Source organism: Lepisosteus oculatus, chromosome 10 (genome assembly GCF_040954835.1).
Source record: "Lepisosteus oculatus isolate fLepOcu1 chromosome 10, fLepOcu1.hap2, whole genome shotgun sequence".
Taxonomy (NCBI): Eukaryota; Metazoa; Chordata; class Actinopteri; order Semionotiformes; family Lepisosteidae; genus Lepisosteus; species Lepisosteus oculatus.
The window spans coordinates 13464848-13482465 of record NC_090705.1 but is presented as its reverse complement, the minus strand read 5'-3'; the positions used below and the strand labels follow the sequence as shown (position 1 = coordinate 13482465).

General features: G+C 35.9%; 1 long non-coding RNA gene across 1 annotated transcript in view; it reads left to right on the top strand.

Annotated features, from left to right (window-relative positions):
- Nucleotides 1–15585, top strand: part of LOC107078631 (uncharacterized) — a 45042-nt gene extending 29457 nt beyond the window's left edge. Inside the window, exons 2-3 of the long non-coding RNA XR_001479585.2 lie at nt 6762–6873; nt 15321–15585. This is a non-coding gene — a long non-coding RNA (uncharacterized lncRNA). The remainder of the gene's footprint in view (nt 1–6761; nt 6874–15320) is intronic.
- Nucleotides 15586–17618: the final 2033 nt, after the last annotated feature.

Genomic DNA, 17618 nt, shown 5'->3' with positions numbered 1-17618 from the left:
TCAATTACATGAAGCCAAGAGCAAAGTATAGCTTTAGTAAACAAATAGGTCTTAACATATGTTTTTAAAAATAGGTTTGGAAAATGTGTTCTACTGTATAGGCAAGGTGTTATACACAAGAAAGCATGATTATTCATTGTGTGAACCTTGTCTTTGGCTAAATATGAAGGTCAGAATCTGTAAATCTAGGTAAGAAACTGGGTTATTCTCATTCTCTAAATTTTTAAGATATTGTGAAGCTAGGCCCTTTGGCAGCCCACTGAACTAAGTAGGTATGAGCCTGGTCTGTACCTGGATGGGAGACCTCCTGGGAAAAACTAAGGTTGCTGCTGGTAGAGGTGTTAGTGGGGCCTGCAGGGGGCACTCACTTTGGATGAGACGTAAAACCGAGGTCCTGACTCTCTGTAGTCATTAAAAATCTCAGGGCATTTCTCGAAAAGAGTAGGAGTGTAACCCTGGCGTTCCCATTTCCCATTGGCCCTTACCAATTGTGGCCTCCTAATAATCTCCATCTCTAAATTGGCTTCATTACTCTGTTCTCCTCCCCACTAATAGCTGATGTGTGGTGAGGGTTCTGGCACACTATGGCTGCCGTCGCATCATCCAGGTGGATGCTGCACATTGATGGTGGTGGAGGGGAGTCCCCATTACCTGTAAAGCGGAGTGGAGTGTCCAGAAAAGTAAGTGTAAAATAAGTGTAAGCAATTATTATTATTATTACATACAGTATATGTGAAGAAGAAAACCTTAAAGTGTATATCAGAATCCAATGTAGTGAGGGGTTTTGGGCAAATACAGTATAGTTCGTTAGTACATGGGCCACTAAAATATGGATATACTAAAGGATATTTTGTATCATATAAGATACACTAGTATGTTAAGTGTTACTGAATTCCAATACTGATTAAATAATCATGCATGCATCAATATTTCAGCAGCAGACAGGCAAAGCAAGGATCTCAACCAAGCAATGTTATGCAGGTGAATAAAGGATAGCTTTGTGATGTTATTAACACACACTTTAAATTATATTACAGTGTCAAAAGTAACACCAAGAATTCGAACATACATTAAAGTTTAGATTGCAGAGGCAGCAATGCTGATAGTAGCAACTTTGTGAAACTGTGGTTTGGAGTCTATGAGCATTACCTCAGTCTTGTTACAATTTAGCTTTAGTATTTAGAAATCTCTCTAAATACTTCTCCAGAAGAGTGGTCTCTATATATCCTGTAAGCTTGTAACATGCTTAAGCCATGCTGTGCAAGATTTGGATTGCAAATAGTGATAAAGACAAAGCCCAGTTTTGAGATCAACTGCTAGAATGCTGACATCTGACCATTTGAGCTCTCAGTTATTGCAGCAATCTGTGAGCAAAGAGCCACAATCTCAGTTTTCACAAGCTGCAGCTGCTGCTCCTTTTGAAGGCTCCGGCAGAGCAGCTACAACATGTTAGTCAGTTCAGGAGAATTAAAATCACTCAGTTTTCTCTTAGCTGGAGAGCAAGAAAGAATAAGGACCATTTGTATTTTGGAGTGCAAGCGGTGTGGTGGCTCTGTGGCTAAGGATCTGCGCCTGTTACTGGAAGGTTGCCAGTTCATATCCCGTGGCCAGCAGAGGAATCGTACTCTGATGGGCCCCTGAGCAAGGCCCTTAACTCCAACTGCTTCAGGGGCGCTATGCAATGGCTGACCCTGCGCTCTGACCCCAAGCTTCTCTCCCTGTCTGTGTGTCTCATGGAGAGCAAGTTGGGGTATGTGAAAAGACAAATTCCTAATATAAGAAATTGTATATGGCCAATAAAGTGATCTTATCTTATTTTGTGCTTATGGCAGTTTTACAACCATAGGTGACTAAGCACCTATCGTCCACAGTATGATGCCAAGTAGCATATTTTAAAATGTAAGAAAGTTGTTTAAAATATACAATGCATGTAATATATATATATAGGTTTATTCAAGTAAAATAATGTTTTGTATTAATAATCTTTGATGGTTTTGTACTTTTTATGTCCACATTGTAAAACCTTCATTCATCAGGCCCCACTCATTGTAACAATGTAACACACTGTAACAATGACTTTAAAGAGATGGAGACAATGGATAAATGTATTCTGTAATTTCTATACTTTGCTGAGCTGTCGCTCGTGTTTGCAAAAATCTACTAGCACATTTATAGTACCAAATGGACAATATACATAAGCCCAACAGATAATGTCTAGCTCAGCATCCACCCAGAAAAGCAAGACAGCCAAGTTTACATAATCACTAGGAAATCCTGTTCACAATTGGCAAGTATTACTCTTGGATTCCAAATACTGTACTTCATGCTATAGGCCACACTGCACTGTTTGGCACAGATTTTGCTAAGCAGTATGTGGAAAACAGTGTTAGCTAATCTGAACGTTGGAACATGCAGTTCTACCTCTATTCAGCCACATACATAAAATTAGCTAATCTTGTGTCAACAATTAAAAATGGTTGATTTGCCATCATTAGCTTATAGCAATATATTAATGCAATTACTTCTAGACATTCCAGAACCAAAAGCTGGTTAAATATTAGATGGTTTACAATTTCTTCATTTCTTCTAGAACTAAATCAATTGTAGAAACGATGTAGATTGGCTGAATGGCCTTCTCTCATTTGAAACCTTTCTTATGTTCTGGGCTATGTTACAAATGTACAGTATATGACATCAAAACTTTGATCCCCTCTCGAAATACCCCAAATATTGAAGAAACACAAGGTTTAGGAAGTTAAAAGTGAAAACGTAATCTTCTGGCATGTTTTTGTTTACAGGAATTAGATTCTCTAAAAAAAAATGAAAGTGTAAAACATATCACATATAAATTCACATACAAATTCCAAAATATAGAGTTTTGATTGACCTTTTCTGATCACCATTGTGTTTTCTAAGTTTATGTTTTATGTTCTACATTTTAGATTCACTTTGTTATTGGTTACATTTCTAATATTTTCTAATGTATTAGATACAATAATCTATTATATATAACATATACAATTTACAGATAACAGCAGAAAGACAGTTTTCCATAAGGAAGATACAGTATATAGAGAAAGTGATCAGTTCACAAACCTCAAACCTGTGCTGTAGTAGTAACGATAAAGGTAAGATGATGATTAATAATTGTCAATTTTCAAATGGTAGTATAAATAGAAAAAATAATGATTCCAGCAAGAACAAATAACTCTAGGTAAAGACAGCAGTACCCTACAGTAAATGAATACTTACATCCTGTTAACAAAACTGAAAAATATAGTCAAAAGGAGAATAATTTTACCATCCATAATCTTTTTCAGACACAAAAACCACAGGTGGTTAAATAACATCATTTTAAAATGTCATTTCCATAATGTTTGTTGTGGAATTGCATGTAATTTGATACTTTCAGTCACTGAATAACAAGAAGGTTTTATGCTACTGTCTTAAGGGAGTATCACAGAGGTACCATGGAGCATATTTCCTAAACTCTGCAAAACATATACTGCAGCTTACCACTGTCTTAAAACATGAGAAAACAGTCTTTAGAACTTAACATCTAGAGAGATGGAATTTTTGTCATCAGTGATCAATGATCAATAGCATAATGGCTTTCAGCTTCCTGTATCAACAGAAACTTGGTAAGTCACCCCATGCAGCATCTGAGACCTCTACTAATCTTTCTGCACAGGTCAAAGCAGAGTGATCTATCAAGACTTTACTTCTTACTAGGCGATAAAGTACCAATTTATAATGGTGCAAGATTGCATCTTCGGTTTCACAACACCACAGCAGCCTAACAATTTAATTGTGAAGTGATTTAGCCAATGGATATAAGCCTTCTCCTGTGAACAATTTATTGTACAGATTGAAAGCTGGCGTGAGAATACAAAGGTATTTTTGTTTTCTAGGTATGAAAAGCTGTATGTTATAACATTATAAAATTATTTACCTTACCTCTACATTGCCTTAAGCAGAGCCAATTGTTTACTTTGGGGTCAAATTAAAAGAAGAATTTTTTATACAAAATGTCAATTTTATGTATTTAATAAGCCAATGGTAGTTTGTTCAAACAATAAAAAATACTAAAAATGTTATATTATTGCATAAAATAACATTTTTTATTTTATTTTTTAAGTCATAGTGTTAAGTATTAAACACATTGTATTTATAATGTTTTGTAACAGTGATACAGAATGATTCAAGTTAAACTGCACATCCTTTACCTTGAATAGTTAAATCTCTTTTTGGTTTTATTTACAGTTATTTTTGTCATTAGTATACAGTAACTTCAAAATGTTCGTATGAGAGGATCCAACAATAAACTATTCCTATTTTCAGATATAAAAACTAAAGAAAACGTAAAGTTAAAACACAGAACTAAATATTAAAAATCTATACATAATTATACATACAATAATAAAAATATAAAAATTATAAAAATAAAAATAACTACAACTATACAAGATTTCAAATTGCTCTCCAGAAAGAGATATGTTTAGTGATAAAACATCTGGTGATTCTAGCAAAACTATATAAGCAACAAGATCATGAACTAAAAGAGAGAAGAAAAGCAGCTTTTGTTTCTCAAGCATTCACTTTCTGTTTAGAGCTTCTGAATGGTTTGAAAAATCTGAGTGTCAGGCTGCAATGTGTTGATATTTGTCTTGGACAGAAAACTTTAACAATTAATGTGTGGTATGTGCACATAAATTTACTCACGGAAACCATAGGAGCCCATCACTCACAGATAATCCTATCTTCATCCTTCCCTCTCAAGTATTTCTCAGAATTATCACTGACGTACGTACTTTATTTTTTCCCTCTTTGAAGAGAACACAAAATGTTTTACTCTTCCAAAAATACTACATCTGTTACATATCTCTGCCACACTTCAGGAAAGTGAAGATAACATTGACCTGGAAGCAGGTTTTCGTCAGAAACAAAAACATTACATACCCACTGAGAGAGTAATTGTGGTAACATAAAAGAAAACTTAAACGTGGAAAGCCCAAAGCAATTACCAAGCCAAGGAGTAAAGTAGCATGTCAAATAGTGGAAAAAAACCTTCTGAATTAATGTTTAAAAGAGAGAAAAGGGTAACTCAGCAACTGCTGATAACACAGGACAGGCCTGAAATTAAGAAGGGTGATAGATTAAGCACCCAAAGCTCCCCCCATACCTTCAACAACTAATTAATTTATTTTCATTACTAGTAAACCTTCCAGAATGTTGAAAATGTTTACAGTGTACTCCATAAAAGACAAAGTATACTGTTTACACTTGTTTTTACAATCAGGGACCTTACAAAGCCATTAAGGCGATATGAAAGCACAGTAATTTTCCTCAACCATACATGCAAGTCTGTATCCATGGCACATGGGAGCTGCAGATGAGAAGGTGGCATTTGGGAAAGCTACTCCCTGAACTTTACCTTTTGCTTGAAAAAAAAAGCTGAAACGTGAGTTAAGCAAGGTAAGCAGAAATGATGCATACAGGGTAAAAATCCATCTCGGAAAGTTGCTACAGTGTGACTGCATTTCATTAACAGAATCAGGATGAACTTTAAGTCCTTTTGAGTTCTAAAATGAATGAAAATGTAAAATACGAAGATAGATAACTATATAACTTACAGTACTTATTGCATTGGACTGAACTGTTAAGACTATAGTAAAGTTAATATTTAGAAAATCCTTTTGGTTGTCTTACACTGACACAACCTTCATCACAATCAGTCCTAATCATCTATATTTCTTTTCATATATTATTTTAATTATTTGGTAACCTATAAATGTATAATTTTAGAGCCATATATTTGTATTTTTAGCCAAAATCAATTGAAGATTTACATTACTTTCTATTACACAAAACAATGAAGTTTAATTTATCTTTATCTTATTATTTTGAAGTTTAATCTATAAGCTTGCTTTCATAAGATGGGTGAATGCACATCTCAAAATACAGTATTTAGATAAAAATAATATGGAAAAAGATAGATAAGGATAAATGACAGATGATAAATATGCTCCTTTCTACTGTTTCTGTTTCCTACATGCATGTAACACTCCACACTTTTTTTTGCTTTTTTTATTCTAAGTGTTCTTGATTTATTTCTGCCTAGAATTATACTCTTTACATCACAATGTAATCTTTCACTTCTGAACAGATAGCCCTTGTTGTAGAAAGGCTTCCAGAGGTTGAGAAAGCTGAAGTCTTATTTAGTATACCCTGTCCTCAGTCATGTGTTGTGTTCTTAGGTTAGTGTTTTCTCACCTTTACATACTGTGGGCAATGTATTGGCATTTTGCTGGTTATGCCAGATTCCTTTGCCCAAGCATGAACAGCCCCATAGTCTTCACCTACCCATGAAGGGACTCGCAAGAAACAAAAAAAATGCTTTCAAGTACAGGTTATTGCATACCATCAAATATTATGTAAAAACGTAGCTGTTTTCTAAGATCAAATACAGCAGCAGATGCTATTTTTTATTGTATAATGTATTTTGAGTTTTTTCTTTTTTTTGCTACTTGGATTTTTTATCTTGTATCTTATTCATGTTTGGTAAAATGCATTTCTATAAAACAAAGTAACTGCAGAATTGTCCATACTATGATTAAGTTAGTTACCCAGCAGAGAGAAAGCTGTTGTTATTGTTGTTTACTGATTTCTGAGAATAATCTCCAATAGCTACTGTTCTTTTTTTTTTTCAGTGGTATTGTCAATGTTTAAGTTATGGTGACTAGTGTCTCGATTGTTTCCAGATCTTGGAGTGGAGAAAACTTTCATTGATGATGTGATGCCAGGTGACAATACTGACAAAGACTGCTGCATCCTTCATTCTGACATCCTTGAACCAGCTCCAATGTTGTGTGGGTAAGGGGTGAATTTCTTCATGAATATGGGAATGCCAATTACTCCACTCAAACAACAAAAATAAATACATATACAAGGTACTAGACTGCTTTGTTCTTGTCTTACACTTTCGAAAATACTTGCTCAACTCAGCAGTTTTTAATGCAGGATGCATAGTCCTTGAGGAATTATAATACATATGTGCTACTAATTTGGAGAATTCTAATTTTTCACTTGGCAATTATGCGCACTTAGTGGTAGATGTCTTTTTACACATGTGATGGTAAAGTATGCAAAAATAAATCCAAATTCTTAAGTCAACTAAAATTAGTTGACACTAGCACCATTATTCTGTTAAATCTACAAACCCTTCCTCAGTCAGATGTTTATATTCCCCTGTAGAGTAGTAATAAAATTTAAATAGAGCACATAATTAAGTCAAGGGTAAATTCTATCCTTACTAAATGTGAAAGCTTATTTCATCTTGAGTAAAAAAATAGTCCCAGGTTTTGAGAAATTTTTTAAAGGCAATGTGAGCTAATAACAAATGCAATCTCTTTTGGATCCCCACTGTTATGATAATCTCTCCCTCAAACACTAAAAGCTTTCATGCAGACTTCCAACCGATAAATTATTAATTCCCAATTGCCATTATAGAAAGCTCACCTGGCTATTTAGAAATTTGTTTTCTGAATTCTTGCCAAGTGTAAGCATTTCTTTTTATTTCAAGGCAACACAAGAAAAAATAAACCAAAACTAGAGATGCAAATGGAATTCAGTTTCATTATGGTATTACTCAATAGTACAAGCACCCGACTAAAGTATATCACACAATATACGTATTTATGAAATGCCACGGCCATAAAATAGGTTGATGTTGACCACTTGTATTCAAAGCAACAATGTAATAGAACTAGCTGTAGCTTTTCAATAAATACATTTTTACACAGAAAAACGCAAGATAATTGACTCTTTTCTACAGTGAGATACTGTATGCAGTGCATATTCTACTATAATTTGTTAAACTCCATTCAGCCTTCTCTAAGTTACACTTAAATATTAAACAATGGAATCACTGTGTTCTCGTTCAAAATGCTGACTTGTGTTATTTTAAATGCAAATGAAACAAGTCAACACCTTGCCTGCTCATTCTCCTTTATCTGGTGTGAGGATGCTGAAAGGGGTGATGGGGGATGGGGGGGGGAGACCTGTCGTGGCGGGGTGTGATCCATGTGTGACTAGCTTGTTTCAGTACACTGCTTTTCATTATGAGAGAGAACGCCAATTCAGTGCAATCACACATCATCTGTCTGTTTGGGCTTCTCAGCCTGCCAGTCACTCACCACTCATTGGTAGACATACTAAATTAGACACTCTGTCATGAGAAGCCACTCAGGAGAAGAAAAAATATTTGGTGGAGATGGAGGTAAGTGTGTGTGTGTGTGAGGGGGGTGTTTTTTCTTAATCTCTATGCCTCCTAGTTCACCTTTACTTCATACAAACCTGTCAACCTAGGTAAAATTGAAAATACAAAGACAACACATCATCCTTTAATTCTTTTTATTCCATTACCATGCTGGGGCAGATTGTGCTGATTGTGCCTCTAATGCAAAGCCTATACAATCCACAAAGATAAACTACAATTTGACGGTCTTAGTCAGGAAGGCACTGCATAAACAGCTTTGCTTCCCAGAGCAATATTAATAAATGTGACGAGACGGGAGATTACTCTAAAGACATTGCTGCTGCCTTTATTAAACAAACAGCTCTTGTAAGCTTTGAAGTTACATTAAGCTGCTTAAATGTCGTGTCTTTTTAAACTATTCAGAGGCCAAGGCTTCAGAAGTCGTTAAAGTTCATTTATACAAAAATTGAGTAACCACTGAAAACATTCAATTCAAGCATGCACTAACTTGGTAAAATAATAATAGGATTCGGTACAGTTTTAACAAAACTTTTATTGCACAGCATGTGATTCAACATCTAAAAATCTGATAGTGTTGGAAGGGTTGCAGTAGGTTTCATCTGTAATATATTACATATAACAGAATGCACTTGATGAATGTAATGCTTACATTATATTACCTATGTATGTTCGTTTTGGTGTATGGAGACAGTGGAGACTTCTTACTATTTTAAAATGAAAAAGTTATTAAATAACACAACCATAAATATAAATATATTTTAGCAGTTGTTTTCATGCTATAATAATTACTGAAAGGGACCATTTAAATGTTTTTATTTGGATAAAACACTTTAATCTACCTTTCATTTAGTTATAGGGTTTTTAGGGTTTTGTAACACATTGTGGATTTGGGAATACAGATGTGCTTTTCAGCCATGAAATGCTGCTGAGTTAAGTACTGTAGCAAACGAACCAAAAGATGTGAGATAAAAATAATTTAATCTAAGGTTTAAGCTGTTACTGCCATTTTCTTAACAGAATCAACCTTTTTCTTTCAGCTATCACTACACCTTTAGAAAGTGTTAATCTTTAGATCTTTAGTGTGTGACTTAGAATTCTGCCATTTTCTGCTGTACAAAAAAATTTAAATGCCGCTTTGATAAAGTAAATTTCACAAAAACATAGCTCTATATAATCATATTTACAACACAAAGTTGCATGTCATGATCTGGCACTAAAGAAGAAAAAATGTAAAAACGTACAGTAATATACCTATTGTATAAAACATTCAGGATAAAAACAAAATCTTGTCTCATCGAGGCTCTTGAACTGCGGAGTTATGCCAGCGTCACACGACACGACTTTTCCTAGGATTTTCAGTCATAGCCTTCATTTACATAATGGTAAGAAAATCACAGCGAGTTGTAGAGTGTCGCAGCATGTACCTGTTACCATCAGTTCTGTAGAGTGACACCCCCAGTGACTCAGTCAGAGCGCTCTTAACAGCCCCTACGACACTTTGTGACTTGCTACGATACAAACAAACTGGTTTGATTTTCTCATTGTGGGTTGCAAGTCGTAGAGGTGGGCTCTTTTGTCTGTGTTACGTCCCAGTGTGTGGTCCATGTGTGTTTTGATGCTATGTTCCAGACTTCTTGACCTTGATTGTTCTCCCTCTCACATCGGCCCATCATTACATCATTGTTTCTGTATGACATTGTCATCAATCAGCTTCTCAGCCAATCAGAAAGCAGCTTATTTAGTATATAAGTTGGAGGTTTTCTGAATGAAGGGGCCTTTTCGTTTGACTTTGGTCCTGTTCGGCTCAGCTTTGGTTTGGCTTCGCTTTTTGGTTTTTACTTCGGCTTCGGCTTTGTTTCGCTTCGTGTGTGTGTTTCCTTATAGCTTTGGCTTTGGTGGTTTGTGTTCTCTGTGTACTTTCGTTTGTTTGTGTGTTTATCCTTGTTTAGCCATTACCTTGCCCAAACGTCTTGTATCAACCTCTGCGTTCTTTTGTACCCTGTTACTTGTGTCTACTCTTGTTTGTATTTGTAGTTCCCTTGTGTATTTGTGTGAACTGTCGTGTATAGGGTTAGTTTAGGTTGTTGGGTACATTTTGCACATGTAGTTGATTTTTTGTATTAGTAACACTAGTTTAGAATGGGTGAGTGCCATTTTTCTTGTATGGTTTTGGGTAGTCAGTGAAGGTTAGCTATGGTGTTTGAAGATGCTGAAGACCGTGTGTTTTGGGTTTTCTTTTGGAGTTAGGTCAACTTCCCTCACTTTCTTAGCCACTTTTCTTTTCTTTGGCACCATTCTAGTTCTCTACCCCTGCGTGCTATTGTGTTTTATTATGTACCAGTCACTTATTCACCTTAAAATAATCACTTTTTGCACCAACCCTTGTTATCACAGTTCCAGTTCCAAAAATTATCCTAAATGTTACACCCTTTACCCCCTAGACACTTGGGGTAGTAACAGTCTGTGACAGTCAACAGCCAATGAGAGCTCAATTGGAAGTACAATGCATACAATGTGGCTGGAAGGAAAGAGGGAAAGTGAGTGTTTTGGACTATGCAAATGGGGAAGGAGGCTCGTCAAACTTTGGAGCCAGCATGGATATCTGTTCGTTGTTTTGTGTTTGTCGTTTCATGTTTGTTGTTTGTTTACTTTTGTGAGGTACTCCTCCTCTTATTCCAGTGTGCTCCACATTGACTGGCTGCCAAAATGAGGCGACCTCGCGGCACTTTTGTGGTGCAATACAAGATTTGGAACTGTGATGAAAAGTCCTGAGGGAATCATACAATTAGTCACCCCCTGAGATTCCAAGTTGTATAATTTGACACCCTCTAGGACAGAAAAGGCAGTGAGATTCAGCAACTGCAGTCGTTAAATTTGACATGCTCTCTGACTTGAAGTCCTGTCGAGTCATGTAGTATGATGCCGGCTTTAGGATTTTGTACTTTGTTCCTGCATAATTTTATGATGTTTGTTGTCTGTTCTATTCTTTACATTGCCCTATACATCCAATGACATTTGCAGGTCTTGTAGCTGTCTTATACCATTTTTTTTGTTATCTAATTAATTTTTTCATCTATCTTATATTTATTTTTTCTATATCTTTGTTAAAAATGTTTTCTTTTAAAGTCTTACTTGGAATTTTAATAATTATTATTTAAATATGAATATTCAATGCAAATAAAATAAGGTGAAAAATAAAATCTTAAAACTCTTTAAGCGATACTTAAATGGCTGTAGAGTGTGGCAGGTTGTATTAAAAATGTAGTATATAATGGGAAGTGAATAGCCCAAGACAAAGTTTGGAAATCTTGGATATAATTGCTTTAGTGGGACAGTTCCAAACTCAAAAAGAACATCTGAAGAGATAATTTTCTGAACAATGTCAGAATTGCACTGTGGAATTGTGGTTGCAAATCCCTATTCTGGAAGCGTTCAATTGGAAAACAGTTTTAATTGTGACTTCTCCCATTATTAAGCTCCAAATAAATATATGTCAGCAAAATGTCATGATGCCTTTTGACCTTGCTTATTTATTTATTAAAAGTTTCACTCACCAGGATTAAAAACCTCTTGTTTTATAGATTATCTTGTTTCAGGGGAGTCCTTAGGGGGAGTTTGTACTCAATCATTTACATCCAGTCAACCAAAAAGGAGCTGAAAGCCTTTTCTTTACAGAAAATAAGGAAGGTGTAAATCAAAATGCCAATGTAGATTTAATATAGAGCACAAAAACAGAACTAGTGATTGTGTAAAATACATGCAAATGATGAAAGAGATGAAAAGAATTGTCATTAGCTTCTTGTCCTATGCACAACACTATACAGACAATACTGTATCAGAAGAGTGTGATAAAATAAAGAAAGGTGCAAAGTGTCAAATGGTCTAGAATCAAGGTTGCTAATGGCATTCTCTAAACACTTAATAGTATGACAAAAATGCAATATTATCCAACAGCGATTGTAGATCATTTGGATTTTAGCAACACAAAACTAATGCTTATCTTAACCTAAAGCATACCCCTGACCCAAACCTGGAATAAATGCTTTTAACATTGGTAAGTCCCCACTGATCTTAGGCACGAGAGCCATGGTAACCTATACCTTGTCACTCATAGCCCAGAAATGCATACCTTTCCCTACACAAATTTCTATGTTGTGCCATTTTAGCTGACAGCTTTCTTCCATGATGTAGTGGTTACACTACATATTTGAATAATAAAAATGGAAAGTGTATTCCATCTACTCTATCTAGTGTTATAGAGGACTTGAACCTTTCATTTTTGTTAGCTGGGAGCTCCTAAAGAACAAGTCTCTTTAATTAGCTGAGCCACCAAATTTATTGGAAACAGCAATCAAACTTAGAAGGTTAATTTTCAACAGGAAAAGTTCAGAAGTACAAACTAGTAGCTCTTAACCAAATAAAACATCACTGCAATTGGTCACAATTCACAAGAGTTACAATATAAACAATTGTGATAATAAAACACAGACTGATAAGGCAAATTCATATACAAAATTAAAATGGCTTAAATGTCTAGGGAAGACAGACTACCATTAGACAATGACCACTTTGCATAATGGAAAGTGGTCAAAAAATTATACTTACAATAACAGTCTTACCCCAATAAAGGTCTTCCTCATGGATCACTACTCAAGTGAAGTTATTAAGTAAATGCAGCTTAAAAAACCATCTGTGCTTATGTAAGGCGCTCTTATCATCTATATTCAATTAACACAATTAGCAAATTGCAATAGCAGTCTTCACAGATAGAATCGTTTGCCTAGGCACTCATTAATTACCGTACAGTCGGGGATGATGCATTAGGTGTGAACTCGGACCTGGAATAGAGGGACTGAAAGAAAACAAAACATAAAGAAAAGAGAACACTATTAACACTTTCCAGTTATCACACAATATCAGTCCGCTATGAGTCACCATGCAATTTGCATATAGTCACATCACTAGACTTATACCTGTTACAGCAGTCCTGTGCATGTGCTGCTTCCATGCACAGTATCCTATGGTTTAGACATAGTCACACATGCAGACTTCAGTGATACCCTGAACATCACAGCATGCTAGAGGAAATTTCATTTTGCCTCTCTAACTGTTCTTAAGCACATATGACACCATTCTACGCATTCTAAGAATTTATCTCTGTCTCACCAAAATGTTCAATAACCATATTTCCCAACTCTTTGCATGCACTGACACTGGGCTTTCTTTCCACAGGCTGAATTCTAGGAACCATTCCTTCTCCGTTCGGGTTTCCAGGATTGCACCTTGACTACTGCTTCATTTTAAAATAGAAGATTTACAAGCCACAGATTTCCTTTGTAGTCATCTCTTTTACTTTTACAAATTAACAAGATTAATGCATTTCATATGGATTATCCTTTTCCTCAGCCAGAAACAGTACATAGCGAGCAGCCATGTCACTCTGCAACTCACAACTGGCAACCCACTGAAGCTAAGCAGGTGTGAGCCTTGTCAGTACCTGGATGGGAGACCTCCTGGGAAAACTAACGTTGCTGCTGGAAGAGGTGTTAGTGGGGCCAGCAGGGGGCACTCACCCTGTGGTCCATGTGGGGCCTCATGCACCAGTATAGTGATGGGGACACTATACTGTAAACAGGCGCCGTCCTTTGGATGAGATGTAAAACTGAGGTCCTGACTCTCTGTGGTCATTAAAAATCGCAGGGCGTTTCTCGAAAAGAGTAGGGGTGTAACCCTGGCGTCCTGGCGAAATTTCCCATTGGCCCTTACCAATCATCTATGAATTGGCTTCATTACTCTGCCCTCCTCCTCACTGATAGCTGATGTGTGGTGAGTGTTCTGGCGCACTATGACTGCTGTCGCATCATCCAGGTGGATGCTGCGCATTGGTGGTGGTGGTTTATTACCTGTAAAGTGCTTTGAGTGGAGTGTCCAGAAAAGCGCTATATAAGCGTAAGCAATTATTATTATTATAATTATTATTATAAATTGTATTGAAGCCTTGACATTGAATATTCCTGGGATATGTGAAATTTTAAACGATAGGTTTTGAGCAAGAAAACACTCTTGACTTTTCTCTACTATCCCTCCTTCTTATGTAACCTTTTGTAATAGCTTAACCTGTAACCCATTGTTCTAATTATTATTATTAGTAGTAGTAGTATTACAAACTGACAGCAAGAGATAATTAAATAAAGTCAGTTAGCAGGAAAAAATAATCATAATTCCCCAAATTCACTGGTATGATTAGAGGCACTTGAGTTTTGTCCTCTGGAAAGCTTTGAGTAATAAGAGTAATAAAGAGTAATAAAGGCAGCCTATATTGACAATACCGCACACTATACACACAACACAAGTTACTACATACAAGTTATTCAACTTACAAACAAGGTGTCTCAGAGGCCTACATCCTGAGCAACCAAAAAATAAAACAGATTTCTATCAAATATTCAAATCCTAAAAAATTGGAATAACTTCTACACAGGCCAACAAGAAAGATAAATCTGCCTCATTTAACTGCCTCTGGATCTGGATGCTACAAAATGAATTGAAAACCTACAGGGTATCTCCCTATGAAAAAAATGCATCCAATAACCAAGAGAGACTGTTTTTAACCTAGAGATTCTTTATACAGGAAATCAGAGTTTCCTAAAAACGTCGGAATGGAATTATTAACTATTAATACTTAACTTGAATATGATCTTAAACATTGATATAAACAAGGACCTCCCAACTGGCAATGTCTGTTCTCTCTACTGTCTCTCTTCTTTTGTATCCTGTGTTACTAGATTGATCACTTTTAATGATTTACCAAGGACTTAATTAACCAAGGTAAACCAGACAATTCCTTTGATCAATGCTTCTCAGACCCTATACAACTCAGTAAACACCTCAATTCTGTTCTATCTTTGAGGCTTCTGCAAACATTGATACTAACAAGATGTTGACCACCACCATCTAGCTGTGACATTATTATCAGTAGTAGTAGAAGTAATATGCTATAAAACCCAAAGCCAACTTTTGTATTGCTGTTGTTTTCCTGTAGACTTAGTCTACTTAGGGGCGGAGCGGTGGCTAAGGATCTGCATCTGACTGGACTGGACGGTTGCCGGTTCGTATCCCGTGGCCAGCAGAGGAATCCTACTCTGATGGGCCCCTGAGCAAGGCCCTTAACCCCAACTGCTTCAGGGGCGCTATGCAATGGCTGACCCTGCGCTCTGACCCCAAGCTTCTCTCCCTGTCTGTGTGTATCATGGAGAGCAAGCTGGGGTATGCGAAAAGACAAATTCCTAATGCAAGAAATTGTATTTGGCCAATAAAGTGATCTTATCTTATTACTTTCTTTCATTTTGTCTACATCATAACAAGAACTATTATCTATACATTAAGGAGAACTAACCACTCATTCTTTGCTTCTGCAACAGTGGAGCAAACTGATTCTTTGGGGTGCTCCCTTTGTGGTGACTTGGCATAACTGTAGGGAGAGCTTCACACTTTACCTGTCTAGTGTTCTACCACTATTATCTAAAACACAATTTCTTTTAACCTCCGGGAAACATATCATACTCCTACATGTGGGTCATTCACAGGGAGAGCTAACTGTTCTTCCCCCCCGCTGGTTTTCCCTTCCGTAACAACTAAAAATAGCAAAATCAGGTGAGCACCTCATCTTGAATACTCCCTTCAGTGCTAGCTCTCTCCATTAAAATAACTGGTTCTAACTGATTTTAAACACACAAGACAAAATCCTAACTTGAAGTCTGATCTTACTATGATCTATAGTAGTCAAAAGATATATATTCAATATATTCCCTTCTGTCACTGTTGTCTATATGAACTGGTTATGTGTACAGAAAGTTTCCTTTCAACAAAAATTTTGCCCGTGGAGTTATACTTGTAGCTGTAATTGTTCTATCAGGTACAGAAAATATAAATAAAAAGATATGAGATACTAGTTCATTTATCTTTCTAAAACTGCTGATATATTGTATTTTTTATGAGCATATCTTGAGATATAAAAATGGCAGTAGTGTTTGTCTCTTCAGAGTGCCCACTCCTTTAGATTTGTATACAAATACTGTATTGCATACTGTATTTCACAGTTCCTCAAATCACTGTTTGGAATGTACTGTAGGTGTATCTGTTGTATTTATTCTCAATGCAAGAGAAAACTTACAAAAGTCACATCCTGTACTTTGACCTCTAATTGATTTTGTGCTTTTGTTTGATGTGTTGACATCATGAATCATCAATAAATGAAAATAACAGAAAGGAAGAAATATATGACAACAAAGCACTGAGAAGATCATACAGTGTAATTACATTTTGGTGTCTCACAAATTGAATTCATACCTATCGTGTACTGTATTGTAGTTTTCATGGTTGAAAGCACTGATATCAAGAATAATTTTTTGGAATCACCAATCATTTTATTATTATTCTGCATCTTTTGAATTTGTACTGCATCTTGTGGCATGAGAATGTGACATTCTTCTGCCTGACATGCAACACTTAATTTTATATTTATATTTAATATTTCTGATATGACATATGGCATGTAGAGCTCAGAGACCATTGCCTCATACGTGCCTGTCCAAGCCCCATGACAGGAATAGAACAGAATTCCACAAGACAGCATATGCAGCCTGGTGTAAAACTTGCATCAAGGTTGTTCTGCTTGTATTGCTTCAAGAACTGGCCAAGTACATTACTGTCCAATGGCTTTTACAGTGGACTCCCTGTTGATCAATCCTGTTGATTAAAAATGTTAATCAGCATAATGAATTTACCTATATCATGTCTATTCAATATGTCAGTGCACTTTCTGTCCTGATAAAGGCTTAAGTATGTCAAAACATTGACAAGTTCGACAAGTTCTAATAAGAAAAATTGGAGTAGAGAGTGTGCGTCCAGCTCATCTTATTACATCGATTGATTTTTACTCAACAACACCTCAACAATTTCCTGTGTGCTTTCTTTTTTCTTTTTTGAAAGTACACCTTATACAACAAAGGTTTTAAGATTATATTGGTAGTAAATTTATAAATTAATTGCCAGTATAATGAGTTTATTTTGGTGCACAGTCTATTTTAGTTTACGACTCATATAATCAAAGAATAATTAAGTCTTATCAGGAAAAAAGCACCTTGGATTGCTAACAAAAGAGCAGCTATTGAAGCAAAAATGCTCAATAATGAACTTAAAACACATATTTAAAATAGATTACAAGTGCTAGAGAGGAAAAGGAATAGTGCTCTGGTGACTATGAAAAGTGGTAGAAGGAGGTAAGATGGTACCTTCCCCAAAAGGCTGTGGAGAATGATCTACTGTCTGCTGTATTATT